We start from the raw sequence: 18,526 nt of genomic DNA, 5'->3' as shown, positions 1-18,526 counted from the left end.
TTATGATGATTCATTTTTTTTTAGAAAGAAAGAATGGTTGAGAAATGTAAGGAGGGTGTGTCTCGGCCTTCGAGGAGAATGAAGCACAGGTTTTCCGGTTTTGGATGGGATTCTTTTTATCACATTTAGCTTTCACTTTCTTTTAAGAGAAAAGCGTTGATTGATGGGAGCAAAAAAGTGCATGTGTCGTCTAGTTGAAAGAAGTGGACCATGGAGCAACACGATATTTTTCTTTGTTGTAAAACGAGCAGCGGTGATTATGTTGAGTGAAGGAACACGCGGACGTAGATGGTTGGAGACGCAGCAACACGTTAGGTAGGGAGGTGGCACCATGCTGAACACATGGAAGTGTCACGGCCAAGGAGTATGTTTTAGAAGCATTTGCCAATTTCAATTTCTTTTGATAGATGAATGAGTGGTTAATGGTAGAGAAGTTTATTTTCTTTTATTTCTTTTGCCTTAAAATATTTTATATTATATGTTGAAATGATTTTCTTCTTTTTGGTGGTGAATTGTGTTTGAATATTTATCTATTGTATTATTTTCTTTAAAAGTTTGCATGCACTTTAATGCTTTCAATTATATTCGGTCGTGTTTTATTTAATTTCCAGTTTAATTTAATTTTACCACAACCAAAAAAAAAAAATCACAAAACCCCCCCTTTTTCCGTGTGTGATCTGAGACTGAACCGCAATATTGGTCCTTGTGAGACGACCTAGGAGTCACTTCCTAGCATTATACTGCATTCTTTTATGCACAACTTTTGTGAGAGGTGTGACCCTCTCATCAAAATGGCGCCGTTCCCGGGGACCAATGGTTCAGTCTTAGGTCTTTTGTTGTGTTAGTGTTGTGTTGTGTGATGTGTTTTAGGATGTTTAGTTAGTCTTGTTTGGGTTTACTTCTTTTATCGATTTTTGTGTTTTTAGATTTTTATCATTTTTTGTATTTTGTGCATTTAGTTGTTGTTTTTGGAAGTTTCAATGAGCAAAAACAGGTTTATTCTGAACTTGAGATTCCAAACACTTTACCTGATTTGCTTATGCATTCAAATGCCTGTGATTTGATGCACACTGATTCTATAGGATTCATGACTGATACTAATACAGATTTGATTGTCCATTCTAAAATTTTTGATTCAGTATCAGCCATTGAACCCATTGGTCTAAGGGTTGTTTTGAATGGACATGATTGCCGTGATGAAATTTTGAATGATAATAGCCTTGAACTGACCTTTGATTCTGTTGATGATGCATATATCAATATTGATTTTGAGGTGGAAACTATGCAATCTGATAACTCTATAGAGTTAGGACTGAACTTTGATCTGACACAGTTCTCTGAGAACTTTGAATGTGATTGTGAATCTGGTTCTTGCCCGATCTGTATTGAAATTGATTATGTGTTACAGACAGATTCTAAGCGTATAACAGATGCTATTAATTGTGAGTTTGATGACCATGCTGCAGAATTAAATGAGAATACAGGTGCTGACATTAAGGAAATCATGATTAATGAAGGAGAGTGTACTGCTACTTCTTTGACTGAGCCAGAGATCTCCATTCCGGTGTCACACACTGAACAACTACCAGTGGAAGGAAAGCTACTGATGGAACAGTTTGCTGGGAGAAGAAAGAAGAAACATCTCATTTTGGATGATATGGCAGTACTGATGAAGTTGGTCCTCCTCCAAACCTCCTTGCTGGATACAATGGTGGAAGACATCTCCCTGAAAGTCCAAAATTGGCAACTGCCACCATGATCAGGGGAGTTTTCTTTTTCTCTTCTCCTCCTTTTCCTACTTTTATTGCACTTGTCCATGATGTGTTGATTGTTCTGATTTCTGATCTTATGCTTATGGCACATTGAGGACACTGTGTAGTTTAAGTGTGGTCTATTGGGGGAGATTCTGATTTTTCTTTGTTAGTTTTTGTTTTTCGTGTTAATTTTTTTTTTCTTTTCTAGGTAGTTTTTGTTTTGTTTTGTGTACAATTTTACATATTTCTCATAATTTCTTGATTGTGGTTAGGATGTCAGTTTTCCTTCACTTCATTGATACTCTGAGATGTTCGATTCCTTGCTTTTCTTTGCTTGGAAGATGATCATGATGTTTGAGAGTTGAATTGATTGTGACACAAATGCCCTGTGTGAGAATTTGAGCCACTTTATGTTCTTTCTTGTGTGTGATATGTCTCTTGATTGCTTGCACATATGCCTTGGCTTGACTCTTGTTGATAATCCTTGATTGATATGCATGTTTGGAAGTGATAAAGGCAGTTTTGTTCTTGAGCCTCTCTAGCCAAATAAGCTTACCTTGTTCTAATCCTTTGATAACCCCTTTTGAGCCTATACTTTGCTCATCTCTTTGTTTTGAAGCTCATACACTAGCCCTAAGTGAAAAACCATGATTACCTTAACCTTAGGGAATTTTGGAGCTTTGGAAGTGTCTTGGGAACAAGTGTGGTCTTCCTGGGGATTCTGATGAATTGGCTAGTTGGTTCCTCTTCTTGTTTTGTTTTTATAAATATGATTTATATCTTATCTCTTATAGTTGTGTGCTAAAGAGAGAAAAGAAAAGAGATAGGATGAAAAAAAAATGAATGAGAAAAATAAAAAAAACAATTATGAATAATGGAGTCAAGAAGAGGATTGAATTAGAGGTTGTGGGTGTGTTTGAATGTGTTTACACTTGTTCCCCATTGCTCCTTTGTTCCTTATGGTTTGTAGCTTCTTATCCAGATATATCCTCCCTTGTCCTTGGCCCCATTACAACCATGAAAAGACCTTTTGATTTGAACATGCGTATGTGCTTGAGTGTTGATATTAGAGGCTTGCCAAGTCTATTTGTGATTGCTTTCTTGAGTGCATTGAGTGACATTGATTTACCTTAAACACTTGAGAGAAACACTGATTGTGTGCATCTGTGAGGCTCTGTTGCTTTTGATTCATCTCTTGAACTGATTGAATGTTTTCCTTGTACTGAACTGTTTGGATGATTCTTTGAGTATTTGCTTTCATGGACTCTGTGTAGGATTCTGCCTATACCTTTTACTGTCCATATTTTGTGAGAATTGTGCAACTATGTTTCTGTTTTGGAGTCTTTGTTGTGTGTCTGTCGAGTCTGTGTCACCTCCCTGATGTTTAAGTAGTTCCCTGGTTTTCGTCTTAGTTTTGCCCAGGAGTGCAAAAGACTAAGTGTGGTCTATTTTGATGAGTCGTTATTTCTTGAACTATATTTAGTTTATTGCACTTAAATAAACCAGGGAATTGTGTTTAATTGTTTGTTATTTCCTCGTTTTCCGAATTCTGCTTAATTTGGTCGGAAATTTGTAATTGTGCTAATTTGGGTTTTCTGAGCTGATTAAGTGCATTTTTGAAGTGCAGGAAAATTTCGGAAATACATTTTGGGACATCAGGAAGAGTGCCAAAATAAATTCAAGACTCTCCATATAGACATTTTAGAATTAATTAAATTGTAATTCAGTAGTTTAGAATTTCTGTATCAACTTTTATATTTTGGGACAATTTTCGGTAAAGTAGACTAGACCCAAAATGTGAAGGAAAAATGACTTGGCACCTTAGGGTTTTTGTGTGGACCCCACCCTCATTAAAGGGGGAGACACACGGCCTTTAGGTTAGGCCGCCACTTGACACGGACCACTTACTCTTTCATTTTTCTTCTTGACCTTGGTTTTTTTTCCGAGAACGCTGTTTTGATAATGAATGAAGAACAAAAATTCTCTTTTTCTTGGAGGATGAAACAGTGATTCATTGTGTGTGATGGGTGATTTCATCTTCAAGTAAAAAAATGTTGTGCCCTTGTTTTATTCTGCTACACTATGCACGTTATTTTTCTTAGCTTGGAGAAATGATGATTTAACTTGGGGAGGGGCTGGAACGTTTTTTTTTAGTATTCACTTTTCAAAAAGAGAGGCGCTGATTCCAGTAGCTGCACGGTGATGGTTGGAAACTTTGAAGGAAGCACACGGTCGGTACAACATTCACGTTGTTGAGTTGGAGAAAAGAGAAGGGCTGGAATGAATGGTGTGCACGGTCCAGCAGTAGAGCATTAGGTGAATTCTTTTAGAAGCTTTCGGTCCAGCAAGGCAACGTATTGGAGAGCAGAAGCAGTCCACGCTGATGCTAGAATGGAGAGGAGGAGCTGATTTCATTTTGAAGTTTAAAGCGGTGTTGAATGGAGAATGGGCAGCAGCTATCACGGGCACGTTGTTGAGCTAGAAGAGAGTGGTGTGCACGGTGCAAGCTGCTGGAAGGCTGATTAAAGAAGAGTTCTGGTTGAGTTTTGATGAGCACGGCATGCAACAGAGAATGGAGTTTAGCTTCAATAGGAGGGATAAGTTTGTTCGGTTTTGCTAAAATGATGAAGTGTTGAACGGTGGCAGTGAGTGGTCATTGAAGAGTAAATCATTGTATTGAAAATTCAGAAAACGTTTCTCTAGAAGTGTGACACATGTCGTGATGGATTTAAAAAGTAATGAAGGTGGAAACTAGATGGTATTAGGTGTCACGGTTTTGAAAGGAAGAAGGAAGAGGGGTCTTGGTTTTTGAATTCTGCACGGTTCTTACCCCTTCTTCCAGAGAGTTTCTCGGCAATTGGTTTGGAGTAGAAGGGAGCATCTTCTTTTTGGATGAGAATTGTGAAATCTTTATTTAAAGAATGTAGTGTGGTCACGTGAAGTGTAGCTAGCTTGTTTCTATTTAAATTCTTTCTTAGTTGAAGTGCCACGGCTGCTGGAAGAAAAGTTATTGGCTTTTCCAATTGTTGAGAAATAAAGAAATGATTTAATTTGAGAAGTAATTCAATTAAGAGGTTTTGTTTGGGAAGCACGAAGGAGTGGTGTGTTGTCTCAGTTTGGGAGAATTAAATGGAGGCAAGTGGTTGATTGATAGGAGAAAAACACTTGGTGCGTTTTGGAAGCAATACACGGCCGAAAAGTGTAAGCTGCACTTTGGTCTTTCTTTGCACAATTTTACTAAAAGAAGATAAAGGAAACATATGCAAGATGCTTGGTTATGTCTAGTTCTACGCGTGCTGGTTCTGGAAAAGTGATCAATGAGGTGATTATTTGGCTTGAATTTTATTTCGATGCTTTTCAATTTATCCGCAACCAAAAACATTTTCAAACCCCCCCCCCCCCACTACGTGTTGATCTGAGACTGAACCCAATTTGGTCCTTGAGAGACGACTTAGGAGTCACTTCCTAGTCTATACTGCATTATTTAATATGCAATAAAATTTGACTGCGGTACAATCAGCTAGAAGATTTAAAGTGACCTAAAACCACACAAAGACAGCAAGCACGGTGCAAAATCTGATCAAAAACTGTGACAGCATTGTTTAGTGAATTTTGAAACAACTCAACAACTCATTTTGCAAATATGTGATTGATTGGAGTTACTATCACTTGAAACATGCTTAAAATCATAAAAGAAACTTGTCTCAAGTTTTAGATACAACAAAACTGGCAGAAACAGTATGCACCAAATCAATGTAGAAATGAATTCTGATGCAGAATTTGAAACTAGATTTTATGAACTCAACCACACATTTTGCTTTTCTGAGTTTAATATGAGTTTGTACACTTGTAGCAATGCTTAACAACACCAAGGAAACTTGCACAAAGCTTTAGAAGCAAGAAATCTGGTCTGAAACAGATTAAAGTACAGATACCAGATTTGAAAAGATTATGCAGAATTTTGTGAAAATTGACGCAAATGTTGGATGCTTTAGCTCATATAATCCAAGCTAGACATTGTCTCTTTGCCTTTGTGGATTGATTCATTGCTAAACGTGCATCTAATACACAGTGTGAAAATGAAAATTGAAAGCTAGAACATAATCAAACATTTGAAACAGAAACAACACTGCACATAAGGCACATGACTGAGACAAAACTGGAAAAGATGAATAAAGCTGGATTTGAACTCAAACAAACAAAGTGCACCGATTAAAATGATGACGAAACTCTAAGGAACAACTGAATGAACACAAATAGCAAGCTCAAGTACGAATTAAGCCAAACAGAATTAAAAAAAAAATTGATAAAACAGTGACAGAGTTGACAGCACATGACAGAAAAAAAAAATGAAGAAAAGAGCAACTTAGCTCGTTGAAGCACAGCATGGACGTGCTGGCTCTTGATACCAAATGATGGAAGCTACTCCAGGATATGCAGAAGAAGCTCCAAAACTCAGAGAAGTGGCAGCGGATTGAGAGAATGCAGTGGAATTTCTGGATGCACGGAAGGTGTTTGATAATATGCTGGAGGTGTTTGAGTGGTTGTGTTTGGTAGAATTCTAGCTCAGCAAGCTTTGCAAAGGGGAAAGAAGCTAGAGGAGGTGCTAGATAACAAAGCACAAGGTTGAACTTGAGAGTGAAAGTTGAAAATTGGCAGCATTTCTTTACTACAAATCAAGTTACATTTACAAGTGATGAAGCTCTCTATTTATAGAAGAAGGAGAGCTTCTAAAACGTATTGTGCAAGTTATTTTAAATGTGCACATGCTGTAAAACAGATAGAGGAAGCTTGGGCAGCAAGCTATAATTGCCAACTCAGCAAAGCAATTGAAGAAGATGGAGTTGTTGTCTTTGGTGTTGAACGTAATGCAAAAGCCGTGGGCACCATCCATTTGTGCTTCTTTGCTTTTCTTACGTGGCAGCCCTTTTAATTTGCATAGACATGGTTCCTCCCTTTTATTAATATTCTACAAAAGCAATGTAAAAGTATTTAGCAAAGAGAAAGAGAACTTAGTAAGTAATACTCCATAAGAGTAAGGTAGTGAGTGCTCCCTCTTCCTCTTGGATTCTCTTGGACATGGCTCTTGTTAAAGGTCCTATGTTAAGCTTAGATGGTTCTCCATCAGTTAAACTCGATAGAAACCCTAGAAATGGAAGAAAACCCAATATGAACCGATTAATCAGTTCAAAATGAAGGAATGGCTGACGCGTATGAAAGCAGCGTCGTGGAAGTGAGAGAAATAAGGTGGAGCACGGTGGAATTCAAGGAAAATGAAAATGGAGGCAGTGTGCAAGGAAGGTGGCTAGAGGGAGTCTTTGAACTCTCTAGCATGTGACTTTCAAGAGAGAATTATTTCTGATGGTCAGAAATTCAAATTCTCATTAAGCTCAAAAGTGTAAATACAAGAGAGGAGCTGGGTATTTATAGTAACCCATGCTCCTTAAGAGCTAAGCTATGAAAGGTAAAAAAAATACAAAAGGAGGACTACGTCAAACAGGATTCCATCATACCCTCTCTTAAAAAAAAGATTTGTCCTCAAATCTGGCAATCGCCTTATGAAGAAGCTCCACACAATCTTTGGGAGCATGACCATCTTGGAGTGGCCTTATTCTTTTATATTCACTTTTTCTTCCTCCTGGATCAAACACAAATCTGCAATAAACATCAAATATATTTTCAATTAATATCAATCGAAGAAAGAACTTTTCTATAAAAACAAGGAAATAAGGACTTCTAATATTTTGTTTTGTAGTCTTTGTAAATTTTAGAAGTCCAAATTCACTTTTGTCTTGAGTTATTTCTTTCCTTAAATATAAGAATAACTCAAGATATGAATTGCCATATTTTGAAAAGGTTTGCATGGAATATGAAATGACAATTTGTTTGAAAGAAAAGTTAAAAATTGAAAAATATTCAATTATTGGAAAAGAAGTAAAGATTTGGAAACCTTCCCTTTTAGGTTCCATGGTCTTTAAAAGAATAGGATTTGTCATCAGTAACAATTTCTCCTTTTCTTTCTTCTCTCTTTCTTGCCTTTCTCTCTTTTCTTCTTCTTTTCTCTCTTCTTCTATTCTTTTATCTTCTTCTCTTTCTTCCTTTTTTTCTTCTCTTCTTCTTCTCTCTTCTTCTCTTCTTAATTCCTCTCTTTTTCTCTCTTCTCTTTTCTTTATTTCTTCTCTCTCTCTCTTCTCTTCTTTCCTTTCTTCCTTTTCTTTTCTCTCAATCTCTCTTTCTCTTTTCTTATCCTTGATCTCTTTAATCTTGCCCCAAATTCTAATTCTCTACGAAGAAACCCATGATCATTTAAACGCTTAAGAAATAATTTTCCATCATCAATGCAATCCCTAATTAGTTCTTGGTTTCTTTTAATGCTTGAAGGCACAAACTTTCTTCTCATGCAAGCTTTTAAATCACGCCAATCACGTATGGAGGACTTTCTACCTTTCCTAACATGATATTGTCTTTCATTCCACCACTCTCTTGCATGCACTTCTAACTTAGAGAGATATATACTAAGAACATAATATTCACTCTCTTCATAAAACCAAGGATTTATTTTTATCAATTTCTTTTTCCCAAGCTAGGTATGTTAATGCACCTATGTCTTTACCAAAGGATGGAAGATTCCTAGCTTGTTTAAACATTTCATCAACTTTATCTAACCTAGAAGACCTATATGAACTATAAGAAGACATCTTTGTTTTTAAAAGGTTTCTTAATCTAAAGGGTTCAAAACTTTCACTTAGACAAGTCCCAGGTAAGAGAGGTGAGCTAAAGAGCTGCTTAAGTACCAAGTCTTGCCTTGCCAGAAATGTCTTAGGCTACTAACTAATTACCCCTTAAACTAAAATCACCTTTACAAACAAAGTACACAACTCAAACAATCACAAACAATTAAACACTAAAAGACTAGACTCTTCGGACTCTAATGTGAAAAGGCTTAGAGTTTAATCCCTTTTAGCCTAAATCACCCCTAAACGTAAAACACAAAGCAAATCAATATTAAAGTCTACTCTTATGGTGAGGCTTGTTGCTTTGTCTAACAAGACACACTCACATGTCTAGCTATGCTAAAATTAAAGCAAGTAAAGTTGCCAAGAGTTTGAAAGAGCACTAAGGACTCTTCCAAGGCAATTGGACTTTATAAAAGGCCCTTTTACAAAACAAGCTAAAGCTAACAGTAGGCTAACACAAGCCTATTATAAACAATTTGAAGAAAACAATTACAAAAGAAAACAACTATGCTAAGCTGCTATGGTCCTGGTCCACTTCATTCAGCTTTGTTGCTCAACTTTGTTGTTGCTGGAATCAATTCTCTTGAATCTCCTTGCCAATCTCATCCTACAATCAATTGCACAAAGTTTATGTCACTTAAAAACCCTTAGTTAAGCATATTGCACAAAAAGATATAGGGTAGTAAGAACTTCCCTTTCTCTTGGCTACACAAGCTTTCCAATCTTTCTAGTGAAATTTTGTTGCTGCTCAGTTAAACTCGTACACAAATTGAATTCCAATGAAAGCAACTCTGCACAGATAATTCACACCAATTCAGCAGATCATGCAATCCAACAATGCTATTAATTTCCAGCTAAGACAGAAACAGTTAAGCAATCCAGAGGTAACAAAGTTAAACAACTCCCTTAATTAAATGGTTGTCTAGCTTGCTCTAAACTCTACTGAGATTTTGCTACTACTTAAAATTCTCTACTCCAAATATTTATCAACTCTGCACACAACAACACACCTATTCTACACTTTCTCCCTGCACTGATTCAGTTCAAATCTACACACCAAAATTACACCAATTCCAGCAAAATACACATAAACATGGATATTAAACCAGATGCAAATGGGTGTAATTCAAGGCTGAAACCAAACTGATTAAACGATCATTCCAAGCTAATCAAATCAATGGAGAAAGATTAACATGATGTAATGCAGAAATTGGCCGTTAAAACAGTGTTGATGCAGAAATGAAGAAGTTCAAAATGCAATCAAAACAGGTAAAGTAGCAGTGATTCAGCAAACAAATTAAGGTTAAAAATGAATGCAAGTGCAGATTAAAATGAGTACAATCACAGTTGCTCTAGTTTGATCACTCAAACTCGTTTTCCTGCATAATTAACAGTCAGCAACACAGTTAGATGAACAATAAAATTCTCTATTTCAAATTGCCAAGGAATTAGGCCAAGTCAGCCTTACAAAACTCACAACACTCAGGCTTCTCTTTTGAAATTTAAAGCACATAAATGAAAAGGTTTGGAAGGGAGATTCTCCCTTGGCAGTTCAAGGCTTGAGAGTCTTTCAGACCACCACCACCTAAGATGCTACCAAGCACACAAACCTTCCTTCAAATTCCAGAAACCAAAGTATAACAGCTTCTCAAACAAGAATGGCTAGGCTAAGGCAAAGTGATATGCAGAACAAAGCAGGACAGCCACAAAATAATCACAACACAGCAGATCTATTGCTTAAGACAACTCTAGATCAGATGAATAAAGCAATTAAAAGCTTCAAATTAAAAATAGCATAATAGAATGCACATGCATTGAGACAAAACCAGGAAAGTCAATCAAGACAAATAAGAAACAAGGTAATGAGTAATGTGAGCACTCAAACAGGATCCTAAGATTAGTTCTAGAGTAGATGTTAAAAGCAATAAAAAAACCCAAACAAGTTGCATTTGCACCAAATTCAAATTCAGTTCAGAATTGGTTGAAATTGTTCCATAAAATGCCTAAGAGAAAAGGCTTTTCAAATGCATCAGCTTTCATAAAAGTCAATTGCACTGGTCTGTCCGCTTTTTAGAACTATATAAATGTTTCTTTTGAATTGTTTTACATGTAAACAGAATGACCAAGCTTTTGCTGCAATGACAACTCAATTTCAAATGCACCAATTCCACAAATTTCAGAAAAGGCAAACAACTAGCAACTTGTGAATGAAAAATGCCAAAAGTTTGGTGGTTTAAAGAATGAAAAGGCTTAGGGCAGCTATTAACTCATGGTTTCTTTGCATCATCAGTTTCAAATATCTAAAACAAACTTGTTTGTAAAGCAACTGGATGCAAAAACACATTATCTCAACATTTGACTTAGTCAGCCCCAAATTACTCAAATTAAGCAACTCTTCCACTCAAATTTTGACTTAATGAATCAAATGACCTTTGAACACTTAAATTGAACCAAAAACAACAACTCAAACTTGAACAAGACACTAAATCAACAATGAAAGATGTTTAGCAATGATCTATGTGCTAAACCAGATTTGAAACAAAAAATAACTAGACTCAAGCAAAGCAATGCAGATCGGCCAACTGCAAATGAGACTTTATTGGAGTTTTCTCAGTGCAACCAAGCTTTGCCAAAGCAATTCATTGTTTATATGGTATGCACATGGTACTGGCTCAATCAATCAGATGCATCTCAATGCCAAATTCTCAATCAAGTGCACAAAATAACCAAAAACAGATTAGGCACCAAATAAGTGTTGTGAACCAATGCAAAGCTGCATCTCATGTCAAACACTAAGCACCCGAGCTCTTAATGAATTTGTCATTGCTCATATGGTGTGCTGATGTTGATCAAATAGCTAACATGCAACAAAAACCTTAAGAACATATTACAACTGAATTAAAAGACAAATAACCAAATTAACATGACTATAGATAAGACAAAATATGATGCTCAAATAAAATGACTCAAACAAAAAAAAACTTGCACCGAATTAAAATGATAATAAGACTCAAAAATAATGACTCAAGCACAGGACACACAACTTGGAAACCTAAACAGATATGAAGAGAATCAAAACACGAAACACAAACAAGATTTACAACAACTTAAATCAGAAAAACAAATCAAGACATTGAAGGGAAAATGATGAACAACACGTAAATGAAGAAAACGCAACAGAGAGGCGAAACAACGCAAGAACATAATAAAACTCGAAACAGATAACGTGATATTAATCGAAACAACGCGGAAATGGAAGAACAACTCAGAATCAAGATAGAATCAAACTGAAACAAAAACAGAGACGTGAATCAAGAAAACAAAACTCAAACAACGAAGGAAACAGAAACATGATACTTACCTTTGACGCGTGGACGTGGACGAAACCTAGCTCTGATACCACTTGATGGACGAGCCTCCAAGGAGATAACGAATGAGCGTGTCGCGAGCTCCTTCGAAGCCTCTCTAGAGATGAACGCAGCAGAAAATGAAAAAATACTCGAAGAAGAACAAGAAACATAGGGTTAAACTCGATAGAAACCCTAGACATGGAAGAAAACCCAATATGAACTGATTAATCGGTTCAAAATGAAGATTGAACGGTGGAAAAGGTTTGGAACGAATCTAGAGTGATTTTAATCGACTAAAATCAGAGAAAATGATGAAAGAAGAAGGAAAACCTAGGGGAGGCCATAGAACGAAGCACTGTTCGGTGAAGATGATGTACTGTGAACGAAAATGGATGAAACAAGGAAGAAGTGGTGGGAGAAAATGTAGATCTGTGAAGAAGATAACCTGATTTGGAGTGTGGAGACGCGAGAAACTGAAATGGAGAGAAATGAGAGTGAGGCTCTCTGATATGAGAAAATGAAGTGCTCTGGAATGCGCAAGAGAGAAAAATGATGAGGCAATGTGAATGTTGATGCGTGCGCAAGGATGTGTCAATGAAGGAATGGATGACGCGTATGAAAGCAGTGTCGTGGAAGTGAGAGAAATAAGGTGGAGCATGGTGGAATTCAAGAAAAATGAAAATGGAGGCAGTGTGCAAGGAAGGTGGCTAGAGGGAGTCTTTGGACTCTCTAGCATGTGACTTTCAAGAGAGAATTATTTCTGATGGTCAGAAATTCAAATTCTCATTAAGCTCAAAAGTGTCAATAAAAGAGAGGAGCTCGGTTGTCGCAACCGGAATCGCGACGGGACGACGATCCAAAAAAGGAAACGGGATTACAAAAGAGATTTTGGAGTCGCCACCATAGTTTATTATGGAAAACTACGGAAAAACCATAAAACGATAAAGCACGGTCCACGAAAACCAAAGATTGGGTTCGGGAGTCGGTTACGCGTGGGGAAGGTGTTAGCACCCCACAACGCCTGCCCTAAGGCAGTACCTTTAACTAAATGCACGAATATGATGTGGTTTTCAAAATGTTTAACTATCCCCTAAAATAAAGTTATAAATAAACAAAACATATTTTTTTAGTTTTTTGGGCCCGACAAGGATTGACCTTGCTCCTACGTATTCTCATTCAAAAATGAGAAATCAGGGTTACGTAGTTCTTTTTGAAAATGTTTGAGAGATTTGTTTGAGAAATTGATTGAAAGATTTGTTTGAGAAAATGATTGAAAGATTTGTTTGAGAAAATGATTACGGATAAATTTGGATTTTTGGGAAAGTGAACCTGACAAGGGCTAGCCTTGCTCCTACGTATCTCCACTTTCGATGGAGAATCAAGGGTCACGTAGTTCTGGTTTGTTGTTTAAAATTGTTGATGTTTTTGGGTTTTTTGAAGATTTTATACTTTTTTTGTATTTTGTTTTTTTTTTTAGAAAGAGAAAAGGTTTTTAGCACAAGGACGATGCGTGCGATCACACATGTGCTTAACCTTTTAAAACATATTTTTGTAATTTTACTTAAGAAAGGGAAAAGGTTTTTAGCACAAGGACGATGCGTGCGATCACACATGTGCTTAAACCTTTAAAATATATTTTTTGTAATTTTAGAAAAGAAGAAGAAAAGGTTTTAGCACAAGGACGAGGCGTGCGATCACACATGTGCCTAAACCTTTAAAATATATTTTTGTAATTTTAGAAAAGAAGAAGAAAAGATTTTAGCACAAGGACGATGCTTGCGATCACACATGTGCCTAAACCTTTTAAATATATTTTTAGTAATTTTAGAAAAGAAGAAGAAAAGGTTTTAGCACAAGGACGATGCGTGCGATCACACATGTGCCTAAACCTTTTAAAATATTTTTGTTATAATTTTAGAAAAGAAGAAGAAAAGGTTTTAGCACAAGGACGATGCGTGCGATCACACATGTGCTTAACCTTTTATAACATATTTTTGTAAATTCTTTTATTTAAATTATAAATATTGCATTATTAAATATATATATTTTAGGATAAGTAGATATCTAGAACAAAATAAAATAAAATAAGACAATAAAACTAAATAAGAAATAAAATAAAATAAATAAATAAAATAGGATAAAATAAAAATAAAAAAACAAATAAGTAAATAAAAACAAAGCAAATAATAAGGGGTCCGAGAAAAGGGGTGTCGAACGTTCCGTCGCAGGCGACCGTGCAGTCCGTGGTAGAGGTAGAACGTACGTTGGGAAAGGATTCAGAATCACGAGCGCTCGTTGGGGAGAGTTGACGAACGTACGTTGAGAAAAGGAGCCTGGATGACGAGCGTTCGTTGGTGGAGATAACGAGCGGACGTTTAGAACAGGAGAGTGGATGACGAGCGCTCGTTGGTGGAAGTTGACGAACGTACGTTGAGAAAAGGAGCCTGGATGACGAGCGTTCGTTGGTGGAGAGAACGAGCGGACATTTAGAACAGGAGAGTGGATGACGAGCGCTCGTTGGTGGAAATGACGAACGGACGCTGGGAAAGGGGCTGAATGACGAGCGCTCGTTGGGACGAGCGTTCGTTGGGCGATGACGAACGGATGCTGGGAAATGGGCTGAATGACGAGCGCTCGTTGTGAACGAGCGTTCGTTGGGGACGAGTGTTCGTTCGGGAATGGCGAACGGACGCTGCGAAACGGGCTGAATGACGAGCGCTCGTTGGTGACGAGCGTTCGTTGGGGAATTGGCGAACGGACGCTGGGAAACGGGCTGAATGACGAACGCTCGTTGGGGGACGAGCGTTCGTTGGGGAATTGGCGAACGGACGCTGGGAAACGAGGCTGAAAGACGAGCGCTCGTTGTTGACGAGCGTTCGTTGGGGAGATGGTCACCCAAACGGTCTGTCCAAGAAGTGGTCAGACGGATGTTCGGAGAGGGGGTAGATGACGAACGTTCGAAAAAAGGCCTAAAAACGTGCGTTTATTTATGGGCCCGGCCCACCGGGGTAGTTTCTAACCTAGAATTCCCTTAGGGGTTCTGCCTTCCCATTCTCATTCACAATCAGCACATGAGAAACCCAGGGTCCCTTTCTCTGATCGGACTAGCCTAGGGCTGGGATTGCCTCCCTTGAACACCTGCGCCACTACTTCTTCCAACCAGCCACCGCGCCACCACCTTCCACCCGTCTCGGCGTCGGCGGCGACCCCAAGAACCACCGGAACCACGGCGTTCTCTCCCCTTCTCTCTCGCACTAGCCTAGGGTTGAGGCTTTTCCACCTTGGGCACCTCCTGCCGCCGCCTCTGCCAGAGCCGGCCACCGTCGCCTCTAGCTGGAGCGCGCTTCTTCACCGGCGCCACCAGTGTCACTTTCCTCCCTCTCCGTCCTGGTTCAAATCTGATTTTGCATGGAATTGGTTGAGGAACAGAAACGTTGAAGACTGTGGAAAATCAGAGCTCGTGCTGCTCCATGTCTTTGAAAAGGAGAGACCGAAAATGGATTTCTATAGCTTCATTATGCATTGGAATGTGTTTGTGTGCGTATGACTATGAATCGTGAATGAAGAGTTTGTCCTGCTCTGAGTATTGATTGGGTCATGAGAAAATGATGAGTGAAGTTGAGAAATGGATTTGCTTGGAGGAGAGAAACACGATCAGAGAAGTGGAGAATCAAAGGGGTTGATGGAAGCTTGCGAGGGAGGGAGACAAAGGTTGGAGTAGGGAAATGGGTGAAGATGGTTAAGGGTAGGATGAGGCTGGGGTGGTGAAACAGAGAATGAATGGAAGGGGAGGTTAGTGAGTGGCGGACGATATCGGAGGTTTCAGATCGAAGACAACATGTAATTATACATTGGATGATGATGGAGAAACACGGACATTCACACAACAATGCATTATCAATGGAACAACATCCAGTATGAAGCGTAATACATCCAAGACTTATGACTATACGAGTGAGCAAGTCTACTTACCTCTTGGAGCTCCACTGGTTGTCGTTAGCTCCGCTAATCCGATGCCTCCTCCTCTGACATGACTGAAGCGTTACCGGAAACAACCAAACTCACCGTGCTTCTCACTGTTCCCTTTTTTTTACTGTTGAATTATTTGTGATTCTGTTGGATGAAGGTTGCAATTAGGTGAAGATGGAATCAGGGTTCGTCTATGGTTTGAAGAATACGTTGGCAAAAATGAAGGATGAATCGTGATGGCTAGTGCGAGTATGATGGTCTCTGTTTTTGGTGGTTTTTGATGGTTCCTAGTGAATGCAGGTGGGTAGTGTGAGAAGTGTATGATAGATGATGAAGGCGTTGAGTTGAGGTGGTTACGGGTGAGAGGGGTCAAAGGTTGAGGTTTTTATGGTTACAGTGGGCAGGGGCTAGGAAAAAATGAGTGAATGAAGATGATGGGTGTTGGAGGCAATGGAGAAAAAAATGTTCAGAGTGATATGCGTGAGGGAGGAAATGACGAGTGGGGGTAGCTACTGGAGAGACGGAAATGCGTGGAACAAAAAAAATGGAGAAGGAAGACGGCGGCTTTCTCCCTCACGCCTGGACGAAGAATGAGCCTATCCTTTTTTGGAGATCAGAGGTGTAGTGGATGATGGGTTTTCTGGCTTTGAGTGTGCTGAAGAAGATGAAAGGGAAAATGAAGATGCACTGATGATGAGGAAGGCGCTTCTCTATGCCATTGAATAGAGGAATCCAGAGTTGTGTGTGTGGTGATGATGGAAAATAGAGAAAAGGGTCTGAGGTCAATGGTGGATCTGTTGGAGGTGAGGAATTGGGAGTGAAAGGGAAATGTGGTTGGGAGTGGTTACGGACGAGGGGAGCAAACAGGGGCGTCTGTCAGTGTGCGTGGTGCTGCCTCCGCCCCGCTCTGTAGTCCTTACCTACATAAAACCGTTTTCTGTCCCCTCCCCCCTTTAACACACATACACGCGATAAAACATTTATTTATTGTTTATTATTATTTTTCACTAAAGACAAAATGGTACGTTCCAAGCCTTTTCCTTTTCATTTTTTTTTTAAAACTGTTAATTCAAATTAACCATATTAATTATATTAGAACAAAACTAAAACTAAAAATAAAAGTAAAACAAAGTTAAAAAATGGAAATTATGAAAGGAAAAGTAAAATAAAATAAAAATGGAATACTAAAAAGAGAATAAGAATAAAATAAAAGAAAAGGAATGAAAATGACAATGTAAATGAAAACGAGTAAATAATAGAATATAAGACAATAGAATACGATGAAGCCAAAACCAATCCGGACGAAATTTGGTATTGACAGCTGCCCCTCTTTACTTAGATTTTACTAGATAATATGACAAACAACGTTTTTATATTATCAGAGTAAAAGATAAGCAAAGATAGAAATACTAATTTCGTCTGGATTTTAAAGAGAATGAGAGAGAAAAACAACCAATTCAAGCATATAATGACCGAATTCAGGAAGGAGATTACAACGCAGCAAAAAAACTTGGCCAATGCCCAAAGAGAGGCGATTCACTAAACATAAACTTGGATTCGACCATTGCCTAGTAGAGGGCCAACGACACGAAGCGAAAACCTGGAGTCGACCATTGCGAGTAGAGGGTCAACAACATAAAACGAAAACCTGGATTCGACCATTGCCTAGCAGAGGGCCCAAAATCACAGAAAAACTAGAGGCGCCAGACAAGACTGGGCTTGAAACGCTGAACCAAAACCGTGCTTGAGGGGAACGAGGTGTACAAACCCTATGAACGAATGATATCAGGTGTACTAACCTCGTGAAGGGCGTACAAACCCTATGGATGAAGTTGATGAATCATATGAGGTGTACTAATCTCGTGAAGGGCGTACAAACCCTGTGGATGAATGATGGACAAATTTATGAACACCAAAATATGATGTCAAAAACTTGTTTTTCAATCGGCAAGTATGACCGAATCGTTCAAGTAATAAACTTGGTAAGACCAAGTATCGTTCTTCCCAAAGGACTCACGGCCTAGTTTAGTTGTGTGGTTTCTTGATTAGCTAAGACTTAAAGACGAAATATTTGGGTTTTATATGCAAAAGACGAAAATTAAATATGTATGCATGAAGTTTTGATCAATGGCAAAAAGCAAAAGATAAACACTTTCAATGAAATTTATGTATGAATATGTTGTTGGGGATCAATTTCATCTTATCCACTCTCATATATTTTAGGAATTCAACATTCAAATCATCATTGTTAATGCCACTCTCTAAAGTACCTTTCTAGAAGGCTTCTCCCTAATCACGAGTTCATACAATTCCTAGCATTCCTAATGATCAGTTCATAAGTGCAGGAGCTTAACGACAACCAATATCATATTGGGAGAAATTCCCCGGATCTAGACTTCCCCGTACGTGCCCGTATCGACAAAACCAATAATCATGCATCGAATGAGTTAAACAATGCAAGCATTAAGCAAAGAGGAAAAACCCTAACTAATGATGAAAGAAAGCATAAGTCTTAATTAAAAGATGTAAAAACAGATTCCATATATGAGAGCTTCACAAGATTACATTGATTCCCCAACAAACATACAGAGTTTAGTTCACCATATTCATGGTGAACCTAGATGAATTACAATGAAAGAATGAAAGAATAAACCCTAAAAAGGTGAAGAGAAAGCCTCAGCATCCAAGATCCTCCTTCAAAGGGGTGGAAGAGAGA

General features: G+C 38.2%; 1 pseudogene; it reads left to right on the top strand.

The window, feature by feature from the left end:
* LOC148191730 (uncharacterized) overlaps positions 1–16,040 on the top strand; it is a 35,614-nt pseudogene extending 19,574 nt beyond the window's left edge.
* The last annotated feature ends 2,486 nt before the right edge of the window (positions 16,041–18,526 follow it).

This window comes from Vigna umbellata, chromosome 10 (genome assembly GCF_029865625.1).
Source record: "Vigna umbellata cultivar VRB3 chromosome 10, Vumbellata_1.0, whole genome shotgun sequence".
Lineage (NCBI taxonomy): Eukaryota > Viridiplantae > Streptophyta > Magnoliopsida > Fabales > Fabaceae > Vigna > Vigna umbellata.
This window is presented reverse-complemented; position numbering and strand designations above follow the sequence as displayed.